The sequence below is a fragment of the Sparus aurata genome, chromosome 7 (assembly GCF_900880675.1).
Source record: "Sparus aurata chromosome 7, fSpaAur1.1, whole genome shotgun sequence".
In the NCBI taxonomy this organism is placed as follows: domain Eukaryota; kingdom Metazoa; phylum Chordata; class Actinopteri; order Spariformes; family Sparidae; genus Sparus; species Sparus aurata.
In genome coordinates, this window is record NC_044193.1 from 21,127,193 (window position 1) to 21,148,136 (window position 20,944).

Here is a 20,944-nt window from a genome sequence, read left to right on the forward strand (position 1 = left end):
CAGTCAAATTGGGTTTGGTTACTCTTCGTACTTCCACGGATCATGGGTCTGTGTCAGCAGTTCTAATATCTGAGGGGATCCAAGTGGATCTGAGTGCACTCCAGCTCTGATCATATGGTTCCTTAGAACAAACATGGTTTCTCATAACATGAGAAGTAGATGAAATCAGAATGACCTTTTTTGTTATTTTATTTTTGTATTATATTTCTGCTCCTTGGGACCACTGCCACTTGTTAATCGATAGTGAATCATACTACTGCTAGGGTCTCTTTTAAAAACAGTGATTTTCTAATGTTTGTGAAGGTTTTCAGGCTGTGTCCAACATGACATTTAGACGATATATATCATACCAATAATTAGAAAAAAAAAAAAAAAAAAAGCTTGGAACAATTAGCTTATGAGATATAACCCTGAGAATCCACCTGTTATGTCTGTGTTGCATTACAGCTGTGATATGGCCACCAGAGTTGATCATGGCCATTCTAGACAATGCTCCACCAGTTAAGCCAGAGCATGTTTCAGAAGCGCCTGTCCGTTTTTAATGTCAGTATATGTTACTAAGATCTGCTAGATTATTGATCACTTTGAAACACTTAACTTTTCATCAGACTAATGACAGGTTGTCTGATTTTCTTAGAATCCCTCTTTGTTTGTTGATGATGAATCGTATTTTCTGTAGATGTAATATATTCCCCAATTCTTTCAGCCACATGTTGAATATTGGGGGCTTCTCAGATTTCCCTACTTGAAGCAGCGGTTAGAGAGATGGCCTGGGTGTCACACTCCAAATTCTAATAAATGAGCCCAGAAAATTTGCAACCACAGATGGAAGGAATTAAGACAATGTCCCTCTTCTTTTGGGCATTTTAAACAGGGACTGAAGTATCTGAATATTTTATGTAATCTCGCGTTTCATTTTGCTTTTCAGGTCTCAACTGATTATAAGTGTTTCTATGCATCTACCCAAAAAGGTTGATCATTATTATACTAATTTATGACATTAAAAAAACTAAAACTACCAATAATTAGAAAAAAAAAAAAAAAAAAAGCTTGGAACAATTAGCTTATGAGATATAACCCTGAGAATCCACCTGTTATGTCTGTGTTGCATTACAGCTGTGATATGGCCACCAGAGTTGATCATGGCCATTCTAGACAATGCTCCACCAGTTAAGCCAGAGCATGTTTCAGAAGCGCCTGTCCGTTTTTAATGTCAGTATATGTTACTAAGATCTGCTAGATTATTGATCACTTTGAAACACTTAACTTTTCATCAGACTAATGACAGGTTGTCTGATTTTCTTAGAATCCCTCTTTGTTTGTTGATGATGAATCGTATTTTCTGTAGATGTAATATATTCCCCAATTCTTTCAGCCACATGTTGAATATTGGGGGCTTCTCAGATTTCCCTACTTGAAGCAGCGGTTAGAGAGATGGCCTGGGTGTCACACTCCAAATTCTAATAAATGAGCCCAGAAAATTTGCAACCACAGATGGAAGGAATTAAGACAATGTCCCTCTTCTTTTGGGCATTTTAAACAGGGACTGAAGTATCTGAATATTTTATGTAATCTCGCGTTTCATTTTGCTTTTCAGGTCTCAACTGATTATAAGTGTTTCTATGCATCTACCCAAAAAGGTTGATCACGGATCTGAATCTTTGAGTGAATTTAAAGTTTCTAAACCTCAACCCCATTTCTCAAGCGGTTGCCTTGAGGAGCACTGAAACCTTTTAGTGAACCGGGAGTGATTGACAGATGCATTTAGTCTCATTCAGACAACATTATTAAATCCTTATGTAAATGCAGCTATGCAAATCCTGGCAAATATGAGCAGAAAGGGTGGCTGTGTTATTGGAGACAAATGAATAGATCCCTATGGTTGTGTCTTGGGGATTCTCTACCTTATTAGCGAAGAAGGGGATGGATATAGTCCTTTCACTGACACATCGTAAAGGCTGTCTGCAAACTATCAACCAATTCATCTCTCTGAGAGCAGAAACATTTTTCTTCTTCTCTCATTATTTTTCCTCTCTCTTTCACTTTCTGTCTTCATCTCCCGAGTACTTGCACTCCACCAATCCCTCTCTTCCCCTCCTCTCTCCTTCGCTCTCTTAGTCACTCACTCACTCCTCTCCTCCTCTCGTCTCCTCTTCTTCCCTTTTCACGAACCTGTGTTTGTTCCCCGTCTATAATCTTGAACACGCCATTCCCCGAGCAGAGATGCATGCCAGCAACGGAGACAAAAAGGTTATGATACAAGCCAGGTTGTGTTGGCAGAGCTTCTTACCTGCACATAGGAGTCAATCAATTCGTTTTCTGTTCGCAGGGAGAGGATAGGGGTTATTAAGACCATTCAGGCTTTCTCTCTCGCTGCAGCTCACGACTGCCTTCTCCTGCTGGTTGAGTGCCAGGATGTTTTAGTATCCCATAATTACACCTCTAGATTCATTGATTTGTGTGTGTGTGGCTGCATTCTAGTAGTGTCATTAAAGCGCAGTGCATGATGGCGCTGTGGTTATATTTTCACATGTTCTGGCATTTGACCACAATATCAGCGAGGAGGGTTTGTTGTAAGATGCGGAACCCAAAAGTTGTGTTGATTTCCACCCAGGCCAGGCCTTATTTGTCAGTGCACATAAAAGAGCACAGCATTTTTAAAAACTAGCTCTCACAGATCTGTGGCGTTAAAAAAAACATTCCCACCACCACTCCCCTTGCGCATGAACTAACATTTTAGAGGGCATGTAAAGTAACAAATGAAGCACTTCAAGGTAGAGCATGTTACATTTTTGTCTTTTGAGAAAAAGGCTGGAAACTTTCGCTTCCTGGATGACCCGATTCAGCACAGTGGGGCTTGTTTTATACCAGCCATGGTCGTCACAGGGAAAGTTACATAAGTACGGTTCATTCCAGTTCAGGTGATTGCTGTCAGCTGTACACAGTGGGACGCAGACACAGAGATTGTCTAGCTGCCACGTTCGGCAGACATCGGCAGCTCTCACACACACACACACACACACACACACACACACACACACACACACACACACACAGACACTTTGAAACGCGTGTTTACTGAACGCACCGACTCCTGGGCTTTCAGAAAACGCCTCGTGCACGGTCCGCCGTCTCCCTTCACCCTCCGCCACACATGTGTGCGCACACACACTAGGCTCGTACGCCCACGGAAGAGACTCCCACTCAGGTCGGTGGCGTACGTGTGCAGTCTGCAGATTACACACGGGGAGCTCAGCGGGAGAGGAGATCGGGGGGGTGGTGGTGGTGGTGGAGGCGAGAGGAGGGGGTCGAGTTGGAGAAGAGAGAGGAGACTGTCAGAGAGCAGAGGAGAGTTTTACTACCCAGCACACGCACTCCGTCTGCTCTGTATGATAATGTGAGAGTGCAGGAACGGCAGAGTTGAAACCAGGACAACACACGCACACACAACACACACACACACACACACACACACACACAGTACACTGGTTGAACACCACAGGCTTACTGCATATATTGTAGCAACACACACACATTTTCACATGCATTAAATGGCCTAATTATACTTAGCTGTTACACTCAGGTAGCTTTCCAAGGTCGTGAAATTTTTGTGTAACTGAATATGGAGAGCTCTTTTCATCCGAGAAGAGGTAATGATGAGAATCTTCCTCCGGAGCTGTGGAGGAGGTTCAGAATCTGTAACAAAAAAACATCCTGAAATTAAATAGCACACGACTACATAAGCCATTTGTTTATGGAGCTTGTTGACGCACCTAAATTCATCTTGTGTAACATGCATACATAGCATTTCCCTTTTTAAAACAAAGGATTAAACTGGAGTGGAGTTGGAGTGTACAGAATGGGGGTGCAAACAGGCTGTGTCATTGTTTTTAGTTTCACTGGAACAGTATTATCTCCCCTATGTTATCTTTACCAGCCTCTCCCTCTCTCTGTCTGTGTACTACATTGTGTGCCGCTCTGTTTTCCCATGCCCTCCGCAGCCCCCTCACAGCCCTTCACACCCATGTGTCCCTCCACTCTAGGGTCCACCTTCAGTACTACTCATAGACAGAAGCCACAAATGTTTGGGTTTTCTCTTTAGAGGTTGACCGATGATTCAGTTTGGCCATTGAATCGACCCAGATAGGAACTTTTACAAATGATTGTTATCAGCTGAACTTGGCTCTGATAATTACCTATGACTCCGGAGCCTCCACCCACCACAGAGGAGGATTCACAGATTCAATCATCATCATTCGAGGGCCACTTTTGCTGGAAATATCCAAATCCTCTTAATCTCCCTCTTAATCTAAATTAAACAAACTGACACAGGAGCCATATATGCGCAACAGACTTTCCTTTATATCATGTTTTTCAGTGTAGAGACACTAACGTAACAAGTAATTCTCCACTCCATGAAATACCTACCATGCATGACACTGCTGATACTGTTAGAAAGTATCGGCTAGCGTTAAATCGATGCGGCCCCAGGGTAACGTTAAACGTTGGATTTTACAAAGTCATATTTAGTCTCGCGTGGACAGACCTCTCTCATCTGACCCGTTATCAGTTTATTTAGTCTCAGAATATGACGTGGCACCATCACCTTGTCCACAATAACAACAGGGCACTGATTTATCCAGACAGGCAAGAACAGAAACCCTTCTGTAATACTGTACCAATAATACCAATAATCTAGCCACGTAACCATGAATCCATTCAGGAAATTAAATCACACACTTTAGGATCTCCCTTACCCCGGGAATATGCACCAACATTAATGGTTTGTAAGATAGGCATTTAACAATGTAATCCTAGCCAGTTCAGCCACAGAACAGCACATCGTCCATTGTCAACAAAACAGTTTTTTAACAATGTAATCCACTTAATCACACGTGTCCAGATTGTTTCTTCTGATATCAAATCAGACAGCTACTGCTAGCTTTTCAACTTGAGTTTTCAACAAGTAACTCCATTTAACTAACTTTACAAAGCCTGAGTTTCACTGTAACTTTTCACAGAGAGGGTGGGAGGGACTAGGGGGAGAGAGAGCGCCCAAATGTTCAACAGTTCTAATAATGTTAATGGCAAAGATTGTTCAATTTCTGCAGTGTTACATTAAAAAAGAAATACAAATATTAAAAATATGAATATAGATGATTATGTTGTACCTTGGCTTTCTCTTTCTCCCAACTCTCGCTATTATATCGGCCATTGAAAACCCACTATCGGTCGTCCTCTATGGTTTTTGTCTTCCTGTCTTTGTCTCTTATCCGTCAATTTGTAAGAGTGAGTGAAAAATTGGATTTTGGCGTTTCGAGAATTTCTTGCTTTTGCATCCCAGCGAGAATTTTAAAGTCTAAAAACTGACCTTCACCACCTGCCCTGCAGTATTTTTTGTGTGAAGTTTAATGTTTTGACTTAATTAACTTTCCTTTTATGCTATGCTATGTTTTTAGCTATGTTTCATACTGCACCACCTTTATTCACTCTGTTCGATTTGTTTTTTATGTCTTGGTGAATTAATGTTTTCAACGTTGGTGGATGGTACTGAAATTAATTCCTTTCTTTTTGCGTTTATTCTATTACATTGAAGGCATTAACTGATTGACAGAACAATTTTTCAAGTCATTTTTCAAGCAAAAAATGCCAAACATTAACTGGTTCCGTTTGATATGTTTAATATCGTTTCACTGTTTTACATCATCAAAGAATATATTTGGGTTTTGGACTGTTGGTTAGTCAGAACAAGTAATTAAAGGATGTCACATTTGGCTCTTGGAGCTGGTGATGAATATTTTTTTTTACTAATTTATGACATTAAAAAAACTAAATGATGATTAAATTAGTTTAGACAGTGTTATAAATAACCAAGTAAAAATAAAATGCTTGAATGGGTTGCCAAATATATTACCTGGGCAAGCTTGCCCAAGTAAACTGTAGATTAAGTGTTTTATTGCCATTTGGACAGGTATAGGGTGGGACAGGTACACTGGACTTATTTTGTGTGTCCCTCAGAGATAGATTATAAACAGAAAGGCAAGGAAAGGTAGTCAGAGGAGCGAATACACACAAAAAAAACCCCAGAAAAAAACAAGTTTCATAAATGTAGTACACCCTATGAATTATATGAAAAGAATACATTCAAATATTGCTCTCAGAAGAGGATAGAATTACTGTATACATAATTGTGTATTATATATTAATGATGAATTGATTAAATTAATATATCTGTACAGATTCATCTATATTCGGTGCTGCTCTGTTTTATTCTATTCCAGCTGAATAATGATGGGAAATGCTGGTTAAATTGCCACCCTATTGTAATATAATGTAAATGTGCAGGCCTTCCCATTAGTTACCACTAGAGAAATGCACTCCAGATCTGTACCTTCACCAAAAAGCTTGTTGCCGTCTGTGCTGACTAACCTGCTCTCTTGCGACCCCTAATGCCTCGGGCTAGCTCCCATGTAGCCGGGCTAATTGCCTGCGAATTAGCAAGGGCTAATGTGACGTTGTAAAGGGCAGCGCTACCACGATGGCCTTTGGCCTTTGGCTGAACACCACATGTCACAGACAATAACCTGATATGAATCAGTGCCGGGGCCATTATTCTGGCTCCAGTCCTCTCCTGCTGGCTCTGTGGGAGATCTGCAACTGAGCGCAGTGGAGGTCGGTGCATAGTGTCAAGTGTACTTACGTATGTGGAGGGAGGCTGTTGTCATTGGCTGCTGGGAGTCATTATGTGGCCGGAGCTGCACTGAGGCTCCTGGGCCTGTGTCTTATGTTCATTTTCTCCACTGTTCTCTGCTTGTTGTGATTCCGTTTGAGACAATCTGGGGAAGATCTGTGGAGAACACAGAGTGCAGAGCTGGTGTACATGGTGGCTACGTGTGTTTATGTGTCTACAGCTGTGTACTCTTGTCAGTGTGTGTGTCTCTGTGCTTTTTGTCTGTATTTTCCAGAGAGTCACCCTAAAGGAGTCTGATAGTGGTGCCTGGGAAAATGTCTCAGCCGTCTGCTTGTTAAATTGAGTCTCACCCCTGACTCTGTGTTGATCCTGTCGTCACTAAGTAACACATACAGAACTGTTACATGGAACCCAGCATTCCCAGTGTACACATCACGTTAGACCAGCCTGCTGTCCAGATGTTTGTGTGTGTGTATTTATGCGTTTTGTGTGTGTGTGTCTCAAGGTCAAAGTCTCCCTGTTGACATTGTATTCGAAATGTTGATATTCAACATAGATTCCGCCCAAATCAAATACAACCTTGACTCTGAAATGAATTTTTGGGCACTCTGAGTTTTTATCTGATCTCTGAGAATCCAGTTGGTGATTTCTTCCTGAATGGATCTCTCAAGAAAACAGAAGATGTAGTTTGTTTTGAATTCTATGATTGCAAAATAACAACCCTGAGGCTCCATTTTCTGAATCAGCACAGCAAGCTTTTAACTGCAACACATTAGACAGACTATTTCCGTTTTTACCTGTCATAGTAAGGGTCCTGGATACCAGTATACACTGTGCAACTGCTTATCATTTTAGTAACAGGTGACTGAATAAAACAGCTTATAACATGTTAGTTAAGTGGGATATACTGCAATTAATTTTCAGTAGGTTGAAGCTCTGTCCAGTTGCAGAGCATTTTATTTTGAAACTTGTTTTGTGTGAGAGTGAGAGGAGGTCCTCCAACCTGGTGCACTTTTGGAGAAAATATTAGAGTTTGCTCTATTTAATAGTCAATACTTTATTATGAACATACAGATGATTTTGTTTGTTGTCAATTATAGTTCTTAGAAAGACAGTTGGACTTAAATCGGGATCAGCCAAGAAAAATGCAATCGGTGCCAACTTCCCTACTCATTCTCTGACGTATCATCTGATGTTTTCCTACTACCTTAAATAGAAGTAAATAAATTACATAAAAACTGATTTTGGGGGGTTTTCACATTATTTTTAAAGGTTTTTTCAGCATAGACACCGTTATTAAGCAGTAGACAGATAGGAAATATGGGAGAGAGAGGAGGATGTGACATGCAGCAAAGGCCCTCCGGCCGGAATCGAACCGGGGTCGGCTACGTATATGGCATGCGCTCCAACCACTCGACCACCTGCGCGCCCGGTTTTCACATGATTTGAATAAATTGTATAACAATGGTTTTATTGTTTTTAGACCTTTTAATGTGGAATTGTTGCATATTATACCTTCAAAAACAGTAATAGGAAGTGTCACATTTTTGAACATTGTAAGCCTTAAAAGCTATTGCATCATCACAATCACATTTGAAACCTAAATAATAAAGTGTATTATATAAATAACATACACTGATTATTTTCCACAATTTACCATATTGATATGGCAGCTGTTTTCATCTGACATTATGTTCAGGGTGAGAATCCCAAATGTAAAGTAAAGACAATGGATAGTCAAATCTGGAAAAATATCTGACCATATTAATAACCTGTTAGATTGTGTTAGACAACAGCTAATGTTAGCATTCAAACACAGCTAATATTTCTTTTTGATAGTGTAATGTGATGAAATGGAAAAGGCATAAATTAATTTTAAAACATTAACGCATGTCTTTGACACAGTGGATGTGATTAAACTGCAGTGTTAGCTTTGACCGCTAACAGTAGCTAATGGGTTATCAAAAATGTTGTTTCACCCTCGTCCTTCTAGATTCTCCTTCTCCCCCTAAACAAAACAGCAGCATTACATTATCCCAACATCTGAGCTTCCCTCCCTGAAAATGACGTCAGAGGAAAATGGCTGCCGTCTGAATATGGTCTATACTCGTGGCCATAGAAACTGTGATTGTGTTGCACCAAGATTCATGAGAAATATGTGCTCATCAGTTGAACTTTCTATTCTTTGACAGGAAAACATCTTGGGACAGGTGAGCCAGAATATATAGCTAAGCTTATGAAATAATACCATTTGTAACTGTTGACCTCCTTTATGCAACAAAAATTGTTTACTTGCTCAATATGTTAGATGTTAAAGGTGAACTGTGAAACAATAACAGCTACATTTTGTCTGCTCGTGATGACATTACTTTATGAGGCAATATATACCTGAGGCACCTCTCCCTCCACCACATTTGTGTTTTTAATACAAACTGTGCTTTCATATCGCTTGGAGAGCAAATTGAGATTATCAGTAGAGTGTCACTTTTAGGCCTCCTACATACACATTGACACACATACATACGCGCGCGCACGCACACACACACACACACACACACACACACACTGCTATTAATTAGACTTGTATGTGTAACACTGCTAGAGCTTTTTAATTACATACTAATCACTAATAGCAGTCTCAGTATTAAGTTCTTAATTAAAAGCGAGGAATTTCTCTTGCTATCTCCTCGAGGATTTGGCACCCATCCAGCACCGCATTTCCCTCTCTAACCAGCCAGGCCTGTAGCACTCTCCATATGGCTAATAATAGGCTTACGGCTGGTGTCTGTAGCACTCTGGAATGCAACAATTATACCACAGAATGAGCTTATTCGCTAGTTGCTGGGTTTATATCCCGCAAAGAGGCATGGGCCTGTCTTTTGTCGGACTGTAAATACCATCAGAGTATTTTCATAGATAGTAGACTGTGTCAGCAGCCCTGGTGGACTGTATGAGGGGATTTTCTGTGTCAGTGTTGTTGTTCTTTGCAGGAAGGCCAGTCAGATAAGGTGGAAAACCGGTATCATCATTTGATGTTTCACTGAGGTGTTTTGAAAGAGTAAAAACAAAACAAAAGCTGATTTCTTTGGAAAGACACTGAAGTTAATGACTGATTTTCAAAGCTACGGATATTAAAGATGTAACTAACAATTATTCTCATTATGGGAAAAAATTGGTTGATTATTTTTAACTACTTTAGTCTATGAAATGTCAATCAAATTGTAAAAATGCTCATCACAATTTTTTCCACAGCCCAAAGTGACATCTTGCCAAGTTCAGAGTTAGCAAGAGCTCAATGTTCACTTCACACAGATAAAAATTAACTAGTGAAATGTTTTTATGAACAAGTTAACAGTCCTCCAAAAATAATTAGTTCATGTTCGAACTTATACGTTACTTTAAGCAGTAAGGGCATGACATAACGTATTATTAATAAGATTCTGCCTGGTTTCTAGTTTATGAAATTTACAGTGTCAACGGATGCCTTATCACCTGACCTTGTCATCCATCCATGATGTCATATATATATCTTGTTGTACATGATTGACTACATTTCTCTGGAAAGCTGCATGTTAGTGACTTATTTTTCTTTTTTCCCAGAAGGGTAATATTTTGTGAACAAGGGCCCTGGAGTTTTTACGACCAGTCAGAGGCTGTGTTCACAACTTGTTCACCAATCAGCAGCAGAGTAGGTTGTGTCTTTTTAAGAAAGGAAGTGAGATCCATAATAACGCCGTTCGGTATGAAACATTACCCTCTTCCATTCACAGAAGGGTTCTTTAAAAGATTTCATGATCATTATGAACTAGCGTGAGAGGTAGCGATGTTCATGTTCATCACATATTTAGTTTGCTGATTCACCACAGCTCATGATTTCAACAGTCCAAAACCCAAAGACCCTTTATTTACTCTCATAAATGATGAAGAAAAGTAGCAAATCCTAACAGAAGCTGGAACCAGCATATGTTTAAACATTTTGTCTGAAAAATTACTGAAATTATGAATCTATTTAAAAATAAATAAATAATTTTTCTTCAGATCCATATTTCTATACTACTAACCGTGTTATTAATGGATAATAGGCTACTTGTGCAGTGACTTAGGGCTGATTCCTATTACAGTATTGTAGGCAGTCATGGTGGCCTTTCTGAATCTGATATCAGTTTTTCGCAATCCCGATTTTATTTAGAATAAGATTAAAATTGAATTAGGTATATGATCCTGGTAACTGTTAAACCAAGGAAAGCAGAAACTTCCACACTGCTACTACTTGATCGACCACACTGACATTTTAATCACAGAAGGAGTTAAAGGTAGCAGAAATACGGAACCTTAACTTTACCTTCTCGCAGTCCTGGGCTGTGTCTGAGCAGGTTACAGACAGCTCCCCTCTGTTAAATTACCAACTTCATCACTTGCTGCAGAATGGTCTTCATTTCATCAAGTGAGAAGGAGGATAGAAAAAGGAGGCTGTCAAACATTATTGGGATGCAGGGTACAACCAAAGCGCTCCTTCCTGCCTGTCCGCCTTCCCCTCCCTCCCTTTACCGCTCACTCGCCTCCTCTCCCAGAAAGCTGCTGACAGAAGCTGTCACTTTGCCACAGCACTCTGCTCGACACAACCAGCAACAGGAAGTGTGCCGCCGTGACCTCTCGACGCGCGGCAACCTAGTTTGGTCTCTGTGTTATTTTTGAAACACTATATAAGAATAACAGCTGAAAGGATTTGTCTTTCTAAATCAGTTGTGAGATGAGAAACCCTACTGATGTGACAGAGGGAGGATGGTAGCGAGTGGAGTATGAACACTTGATGGCTCAGGAAAGTGTTTACCAACCCGCAGGTCGGGACACCCCAAAATAAATCCAAGGGCTGTTTCTGCTTGCACTTTTCTATTGGAGAATGGCCAATGCAAATGAAGCTCTGTTGACTTGAGTGATAAACACGTTTCACATTTCCTGTTGCTGCTTCACAATAAAAGTCTCCTATGGGTTTGTCGGGGGAAAACTTTTAATGTGTAGCAGCATGACACTTAACATAGCACCAATATGAATGTAATTTAATTTCTCAGGCTGTACGCCCACTTTGGAACATGAAGCATCAATAATATACCTTGTCTATCACACTTTTTCATATCCAGCTGTGCCTCACCTCATGAGAGACTTCTCTGTAGCAGCTCCGTCTCCACTGTCAGTGTTTCCCACAGGATTTGTTAGACTATGGTGGGTGGAAGATAATTTTGCGCAATTAAATGCATCAATCTGGTGCATTTGAGAGAAGATTTGAGACATTTTATCATAAATAACATGAACATGAAAAGGAAATTCTCTAAAATATGAAATATTACACTGAGCTTTGGCTCTATGGAAGTGAATCTGTTCCATAATTAAAATTAAAATGGACTAATAGAAATGCTTTTTCACTTTCAAAATATAGCTGCATTTTTTGACTCATAAATTAAATGAGTAATAAATCATCCAAATTGCATTTTCATTTTCTTCTTCAAGACTGCTCATTTTCTAACTTAATTAAAATGATAAAGAAAATTACAATTAAGATTTAATTTTCAAAAGATGCCCCAGCAAATAGTTACCAAAATTCAATTTGAAATGTCAAATTTGAAAATTAAAATGCATTAGCAGAAATGCTTTTTTATTTTAAGGTCATCGCTGCATTATGTGACTCATAAATAGAATGAGTAATAAATCATCCAAATTGTATTTTCATTTTCTTCTTCAAGACTGCTCATTTTGTCACACGACTAAAAAGAAAACTGCTTTTTAGTTTTCAAGCCCGCCCCCCGCAAAAAATTTTCAAAAATTCAATTTGAATTCGCAATCCCAAGCAGCGCAGGAGAGTGACGTCAGCGGCCTCTGTTCTCCTGCAGCCCCCAGTCTGACCGACCGTGCTACGCATCTAATACATTAGGGGGCGGTGTGCATATTCGACGCTGGAGCAAGAGGAGATACAAGAGGAGAGTGTGAAGGCTGTGTTGGTAGCACAGACTGTGGTCCATGTTTTCAGAAACAGCAGGGAAATCACCACCATGTCCAGTTCTGTACTGCGGTCAAGCCAGCCATGGTTCGCGTTTGCTTGGTCATATCAGTCGCACATTTTTTTTCAGTGCGCAAATGCTCTAACATTTACGGTGATCGTAATGAAGCCGCTCTGAAGAGCTGCTGGCAGTGACTGTGGGTCAGACTGCAGTCTCACAGTCAGACACATGAAACACACACGGTACTTTACAGTCAGTATTCCCGGTAATAAACTGAAGGTATCAGCACTGGACCGAACGTCGACGTCGCCCCCATATTGGATGTGGCAGCTCAACCCCTTGAACTAATACAAGTCAATGGAGTGAACTTTATAAAGCTTTTCTACAAAGTGCTATAAGTTAATGTCTCTCTTTTACACATTCAGGAAACAGAGAGGAAACAAAAACAACGTCTGTAACGTTCTCTGATGATTATAAACGTTAACTACTCCGCATGTGTTCAGTATACAGGTCGGCACCAAACCACAGGATGGATTTTTATAATGTTTTTATGAGTGTTTACAGCTGCCAATGTATGTAACGCTGTTACTGTGATGACACATGACAGTTAAATATTTAATCTGTGACTATAATAACCGAATCCTGACATGTAAATGTGACATGTGGGAATAAACAGCACCAACGTCGTTTTTATAAATACAGTAATTTTGATAATCTAAGTACTAATAATAACAATCATGGAGACTCAAACTCTGCAATTCAAGATAAGAAACTACAGCAGCAGCTTTCTTTTCTTTTAGCAGTGAAGTGATGTACTCCATGACAGAACATTATACCATTTGACAATGTATACAATAACATTTAACTAGTGCAGTGCCCGTAAGAAAAATGTATTCCTATAGAAAAGTGGGAGGTTAAGTAGCTTTTTCATGGATGGCCAAATGAGGCTGTGTTTGAAGATGGGACGTCAGGGATATTTAGGTTTGTTGTGAAATGTGATATTCCAGGGGCCGTTTTTGACTATTTTTTATTTTGCTATTATATTTCACCTTAAAAACTATTTACTTGGTGTCATTATTTTCAGCACAACCTCACATGTGTGACTGTACAGTTATTTTTTTATTTTGACATACTGTATTAACATAGTGGACCTAAACTCACAAAAAAACATAAAATCCAAGTAGCAAAAGTTAAATTTTTTTACTGTGAAAACCACAAATATGTTTAACAAACCATTTTTTATTACTTATAATGCAAATATAAATTGTTGTTTGCTAAATATGTGCATACATTTTAAAAATTTACAAAGTTATATGTAACTATTTACATTTATATGCAGGCAATGCTCATTCCTCAGTCTCCTCATCTCTTTGACTCATTAAACAAAAAACCGACTCCACTACACACTAAACAGACTACACCAAACACTACATAACACACTAACTATACACTCCAAACACGCTGAATGTCACAAATCTCTCAACTCTCAATATCGCTGTCTCTACACGGACCGTCGTTGCCTGTCATTCATCCGCCTCCGTCCCTCCCACAACTTCCTGTTCCTCAACAACCAAACTTGCTGCTTGGACACTTTTGTGACAAAAGCCAGTTTTTACTGTTTCTTCCTGCACCAGACACAAAGCAAACGTGACGGCAATGTTTGCGAAAAAGCGTGGCGGACATTATTTACCCTAGGTCTGGTTTTGGACATTATAGCATTTTGTAGAAGGAGCTTTATAAAGTTCACTCCATTGACTTGTATTAGTTCACGAGGCAGAGCTGCCACATCCAAAAATGGGGGCGACGTCGACGTACGGTCCAGTGCTGATACCTTCAGTTTATTACCGGGAGGAATGACTGTAAAGTACCGTGTGTTTCATGTGTCTGACTATGAGACTGCAGTGTGACCCACAGTCACTGCCAGCAGCTCTTCAGAGCGGCTTCATTACGATTACTGTAAATGTTAGAGCATTTGCGCACTGGAAAAAATGTGCGATTGATTTCACCAAGCAAACGCAAACCATGGCTGGCTTGACCGCAGTACAGAACTGAGCATAGTGGTGATTTCCCTGCTGTTTCTGAAAACATGGACCACGGTCTATGCTACCAACACAGCCTTCACACTCTCTTCTTGTCTCTCCTCTTGCTCCAGCGTCGAATATGCACACCGTCCCCTAACGTATAAGATGCGTAGCACGGTCGGTCAGACTGGGGGCTGCAGGAGAACAGAGGCCGCTGACGTCACTCTCCTGCGCCGCTTGGGATTGAAAATTCAAATTGAATTTTGGAACATTTTTTGCGTTGGGCGGGCTTGAAAACGAAAAAGCAGTTTTCTTTTTAGTCGTGTGACAAAATGAGCAGTCTTGAAGAAGAAAATGAAAATGCAATTTGGATGATTTATTACTCATTTTATTTATGAGTCACATAATGCAGCGATGACCTTAAAATAAAAAAGCATTTCTGCTAATGCATTTTAATTTTCAAATTTGACATTTCAAATGGACTTTTGGTAATTATTCGCTGGGGCATCTTTTGAAAATTAAATCTTAAAGGTAATTTTCTTTATCATTTTAATTAAGTTAGAAAATGAGCAGTCTTGAAAAAGAAAATGAAAATGCAATTTGGATGATTTATTACTCATTTCATTTATGAGTCAAAAAATGCAGCTATATTTTGAAAATGAAAAAGCATTTCTATTAATCCATCTTAATTTGAATTATGGAACAGATTCGCTTCAATATGACTCTGCTGCCTTGAAAGTAGTCTTTGTCTACGCAATTAAATCACAAGCCTATAGGCAATAGTCAATATTAATCAACTGCTTTGTAACTAAACCTTGACTGAGAGACTATGTTATTACCGTATTGACCCGAATATAGGACAAGGTTTTTTTAGATGAAAATTATGTGAAAAAGTGGGGTCGTCTTATAATCGGGATCTAACCGTTGACACATGCTGATAGTTGTCTGGGTCGCTACACGACCGCAACAGCAGAGGGCGCCAGCTTATTGTAGAGACGTCACTGACACTGTGGCTGCGGTTATCTGTCAATCACAGCGGAGAAGAAGTGACAGGAGATGAAAAATGGATAGACGAATTTTGGTTATCAGAGTCTGTTTCTTAAGATTAGTCTTGAAAAGAGGGGTCGTCCTATAATCGAGGTCATCCTATATTCGGGTCAATATGGTATCTTCTTGTTTTAAATTATGTTTGCATGTGTGAGCCATTGTTACCATCACAACTACATATTGTCTGGTTTGGTCCACACAGAGTTACTGCTGGAAAACGCAAGTTTCATTTTGTGCAAGCGCTTATCAACAGATTTGTACAAGTTTTCCATCTTCTGACTTACACAGAGTGAAAGATGCTTTGCCAAAGCAACGGTGATGTCCATTTGAGGGCTACTTTAAAGATCCACATTCATAAAATGTAGAGCTGCAACCATTTGTATACGTTATATATAGTGTTCGTGAAGTAATGGCCAACTGTTTTGATTCATTGATTAATTGTTTCAGCCATTTTTAATTCTACGACAGCCAGTCCTCCTATCGAGTTCCTTATTTGATGTGTTCCTGGCCAGAATATACGGCACTCACTGTGGAATGAGCACACTTTGTTCATTTGATTATTTGCCAGCACAAGGGGAAAAAATGAGTGGAATTAAATGACAAACAAAAGCGATTCAGTTACAGGCTACACACAAACTCAGTAATGAACACAGAGAGTTTTTTAATCAGTGTCTCCTCTAATCACCTGTCAAAACACACGAAAGTCATAATTGGCATGGATAGATTAAAGCAGACCGACCCTGCAGGACAAGGCATGTGACCTGCAATGAGGGTTTGCAGGTAGACAATGATTTAGTAGATTTGGTGCAGCAGGGCCTCCTGGTTGGCATGATACCGTTCACTGTACACTGAGTCTACTCTTATTATGTGGAAGCTTCTTACTGGATCTCCAGAGACAGCAGCAACCCTACTTCCACCTTGTCTGGGATGGCTTTGTGCCAGTCACAAACACAAACACACACACATACACACACACACACACACAAATCTGTAAGCAGTTACAGGCACACTACTGCTGTAAAACGTGCATGCATCTAAACACACATACTTACATGGATGAACAGGTGTGTGCATAACTGCTCAAGGGCACATACACAGGTGTACACACACCTGCCTACACACACACTTATGCGCAGGTGCATGCACAGGCAAAACTAAGTTAACACTGAGATACACACAGCAGCGCACACGCACACATTCAAGCATAGACACCAGTGTGTTACACCCCCCCCCCCCCCACACACACACACACAGACACACACACACACACACACACACACACACACACACACACACACTTCTCATCTTATAGATGACTCGTGTGAAGCACTTCAGCGAGGAAGTGAAGAGGGCGGGGGAAGGGTCCATCAAATGAAATGAATATGTATTAGATGGGGTTTGAAGTAGTGACTTGTATTCAACTTCGCATTCTCATGGAGTGTCTGTCACTCCGTCACCATCAGGATATAATAAGGCATCTCGATGATGCTCAGAACCCAGGAGACTTTCACATCTAAGACACCTGTCCGTATTTTCGCGTACCCCCACACTGCCTCTTCCAGCCGACTCCAGCGCCTTCTTTCTTTGTGCCTCTTGCACCCTCCCTCCCTCCTCCCAGCTCCCTCTCCTCTGCCTTACCTTCAAACTTTACCACGTTTTACCCTCTCTTTATGCACCATATGGGTTCAGCCGAAAGTTAATAAAATCTCCTCCGTCTCTCTTTTCTCTAAATATCACCTCTTGCTATATCTTCTTTCCTTTCTTACTTCCTCTCTGTTTTTTTATCTATTGTTCTGTCTGTGTATGTACCTCTCTGACACCACAATGCATTCATCCTGAAGGGCACGGGAGAGACTCCTCCTGAATACTGCTGTGTGGGTGTGCATTTGTGTGCGCGCATCAAAACTCCATAGTGCCTCTATAAGTTAATACCCTGGCAAGCCTCTTGCCCTCTGACACCAGTCTCCCTGCAGACACACAGTTCAGTAGACTCTTCAGGATTTAGACAACCACACACATGAAGACTTCCTTTCTGAACCACATTGCAGCCTTTCTGCACAATAGTGAATTTATTCAAAAACAAAAACTTAAAAAATTTAGTTTTCTCCAGCCTCTGAGGCTCATTCATCTCCAAAACCACAATGGTCCAGGATGTTGGATCTCAAAAAAGACTGCACTAAATTTGAATTTGTTTATTGGATTTTTGCATCTGTTTTCAGCAGTCCTGTTTTAGTCATTCCTTTCATGTGTTAACATCAGAATTAATTTTAACTTTCAAATTCAGATTTTAGATTTAAAATTATTTTTACAACCAAAGTTGATACTTCAGTTTGTGTGCTGGACATGTCTGTCTTCGTGTTCACAGTCCCATATTTTAAATGAGCACAGTCACCTCCTGTCTTCAGACTCTTATCTGGCCTGCTTGTGCAGTTTTTTTGGAGGCAAGTGGAGGACATCCTACATGCTGTTCAGATTCAGCTCCTGTCATTATGTAACGAAAGGAGAGCTTTTCATAGGCTGGCCTCCTCTGCGCAATGATAGGAGATATGCGAGAGGGGGGCGTCCATCCACAAGGTGAAGCTCGGTGTGTCCAGCTGTAAGATAGCAGTGTTTCGCAATGTCGTCGCTCAGAGTTAGACACGCAAATTGCTCTGTTGTTGGTTGTGCAAATCAACATAAGTGCCTATATTCTGTCCCAGCTACAGAAGAACAATAGAGACAGTGGTTGCGTTTAATTTTTTAATGACAAGCATTAGCTACATGGTAGTAACTGTAACAACACATACTAACAAACTAAGTAACATATTCAGACACACTAACCATTCTGAAACGTCATGCTGGTATGGTTGGACGACAGCATCTCGGCGAGCCATAGCGTTACATCCACCGTAAACATTAGCGCATGCTACCGCTAGCGTAAGCGGCATCGTCTCCCTGAGAGAGGCGTGTAGCAGGCAAGCAGGCGTTGACAGACGGGGCTCATTAGCATTTAAAGTTGCAGGCACAGAAACAGCCTGCTCTCAGCAGAGCTCAGTAGAGCTCACTTGAGTGACTTTTAGATAGCTGAAATTCAGGACCATGGATGGGTTAGGGGCAATGCATTTTGAATACAGTGTTTTTGGACCTCTGCAGCTGTGTGAAATTGTGGGACCTTTAAACACAGCTGTCTGCAGGAGGCAAAGTGATGAGGTGATATATCAATCTGAGCTGTGTTATATTATTAACTAATATGGTGTTAGTTAACAACAAAAGCAGGAGAAGAAGACACAAGAAAACAAGACAATGAAAAAGACACTGTGACTGACCATCAATATGGCGAGTTCAGTTCAAATCAGCTGTGCGGGAAAACTATGGAGAGCGAGTAGTGGATTGGATGAGAATGGCATGTTGGAATTGTCCGAAACTTGTGTGTGAGTGTTGTATGAAAAGTGTTTATTTCAGCTTTTTAAAGTCCATTGAATAGTCTACCTTATGATGATGTCTGAGCGGTTGTGATTTCATCTGATTTGGTTGACGATGTTCGTATATGAGCAAACGACCTCACAACTGTCATCACATTTTGATATAAATGCTGATAAGACACAATGTGACATCCCTTTTTACTAAATGAGACCAGCCAACCTTAGATACCCAAATCTCTCTTGTGGAATAACCAAAACTGTAGCAAAATAATAATGTCTTCATGTAGGATCGAGGAAAGAATACAATTTCAGTGCCTTAAGGATTCTGTTTGTCACAGAAATGTTGTTTATGAGTCATTGTTGACCTCTATCCTAATTTCTTATACATGCACAGACTTGTACCTTTTGCCTTCTTGCCGAGGAACCAGATATTACAAACACTTGATTTATAACCCGGCAGAGTTTCATGCCCATATAAACATTAAATTACTATTATTTCTGCAAACTTAGGCACCAGAAAAATACTTCCCTCCTTCTTTGCAACTTTATACAAGTTGGGCTTTACTGTATGTTTCCAGTGCGCCCAACTTCACCAACCAACCATTCAGTGTAATCAGCATTGTTTTGTTAAAAAAGTGTTGTTGTCACACTCGTGAAGCGTCACTTTTCAAGACTGTTTAATTCAGTTTAGAGGAAATGCCAAGCTGCCATGACCCAAGTCTCCCAAACCTACCCGCTTATATAACTGCTGTCTTCTTCTTGTGACCTGTTTCCTTGGCGTATCCACTCACAAACACACACATACAGATGCACACTCACAACCTTCCTGCCTATGGCCAGAAAAACCCTCTGGCTGCCTTAACCTGCACTCACTTCATCTGCAGACACATGCACATATGTTAACCTCCTCAACCAGTACTGTCATCCTTCAAACATGTCATTCTTTCTTTGATCACTTTCTATGACTGATACACACACCATCCCACCCACCTACCCACACACACACACACACACACACACACACACACACACACACAGGCTTACACATCTTTCCTCTGTCTTTCCACCCGAAAGCATGTTTCCAAAACCCGACTTTTTGTCACACATCAAATTATATCACATTGCATTTTGTCAAAAAGTCACCCATGCTTATCAGATCCATCTTATATAACTAACCTCTTCAAGTCAAGAATGTTGCACCCTAAGTTAAACAGAAGCAGCAGCAGCACCCACTACTACACTCATTAATAATGTACACTGTACATACCACACATGTATGCACTCACGGCTCGTACCTAATAACAACTGTGTATAAACAGTTGTTTGGCCTTATTTTTCTACGACATGCCTCTTAATCTCACCACTCTAAAAATTGCCCTTAAAATCATGAGGCATGGGGGCTGTCCACATGTGGTAGATTGTAAAAGGAATGGACGCAGGTGCGCTGTTGTCTGCACTCAAAATGATATATACAGTGTGTTCATGCATATGTAAGCACATAGACTTCTAGTCAAACATAAATAGATTTTTCTTACTGTCTATTATTTAGATAATTATTATATGATTTGTATTAACTTGAAAACTGCAGAATTGCATAATATAAATGTTTTTAATACCACTATTAGATAACAGTATGATTCTGTTGTAACACAAAGAATAATGAGATTTAATTATTGCCCGACATAATAACAGAAACTCTTCACTTTTAAGTTTTTCTAAAACATTTCCCTTCAAGATATTTATATTTACGGAATTTAGCAGACGCTTTTGTCCAAAGCGACTTACAGTAAG

The 20,944-nt window shown here is 40.2% G+C and overlaps 1 protein-coding gene across 6 annotated transcripts in view; it reads left to right on the top strand.

Moving 5' to 3' along the window:
- Window positions 1-20,944, top strand: part of LOC115584866 (forkhead box protein J3-like) — a 75,157-nt gene that overhangs the window by 14,032 nt on the left and 40,181 nt on the right. The window lies entirely within an intron of this gene.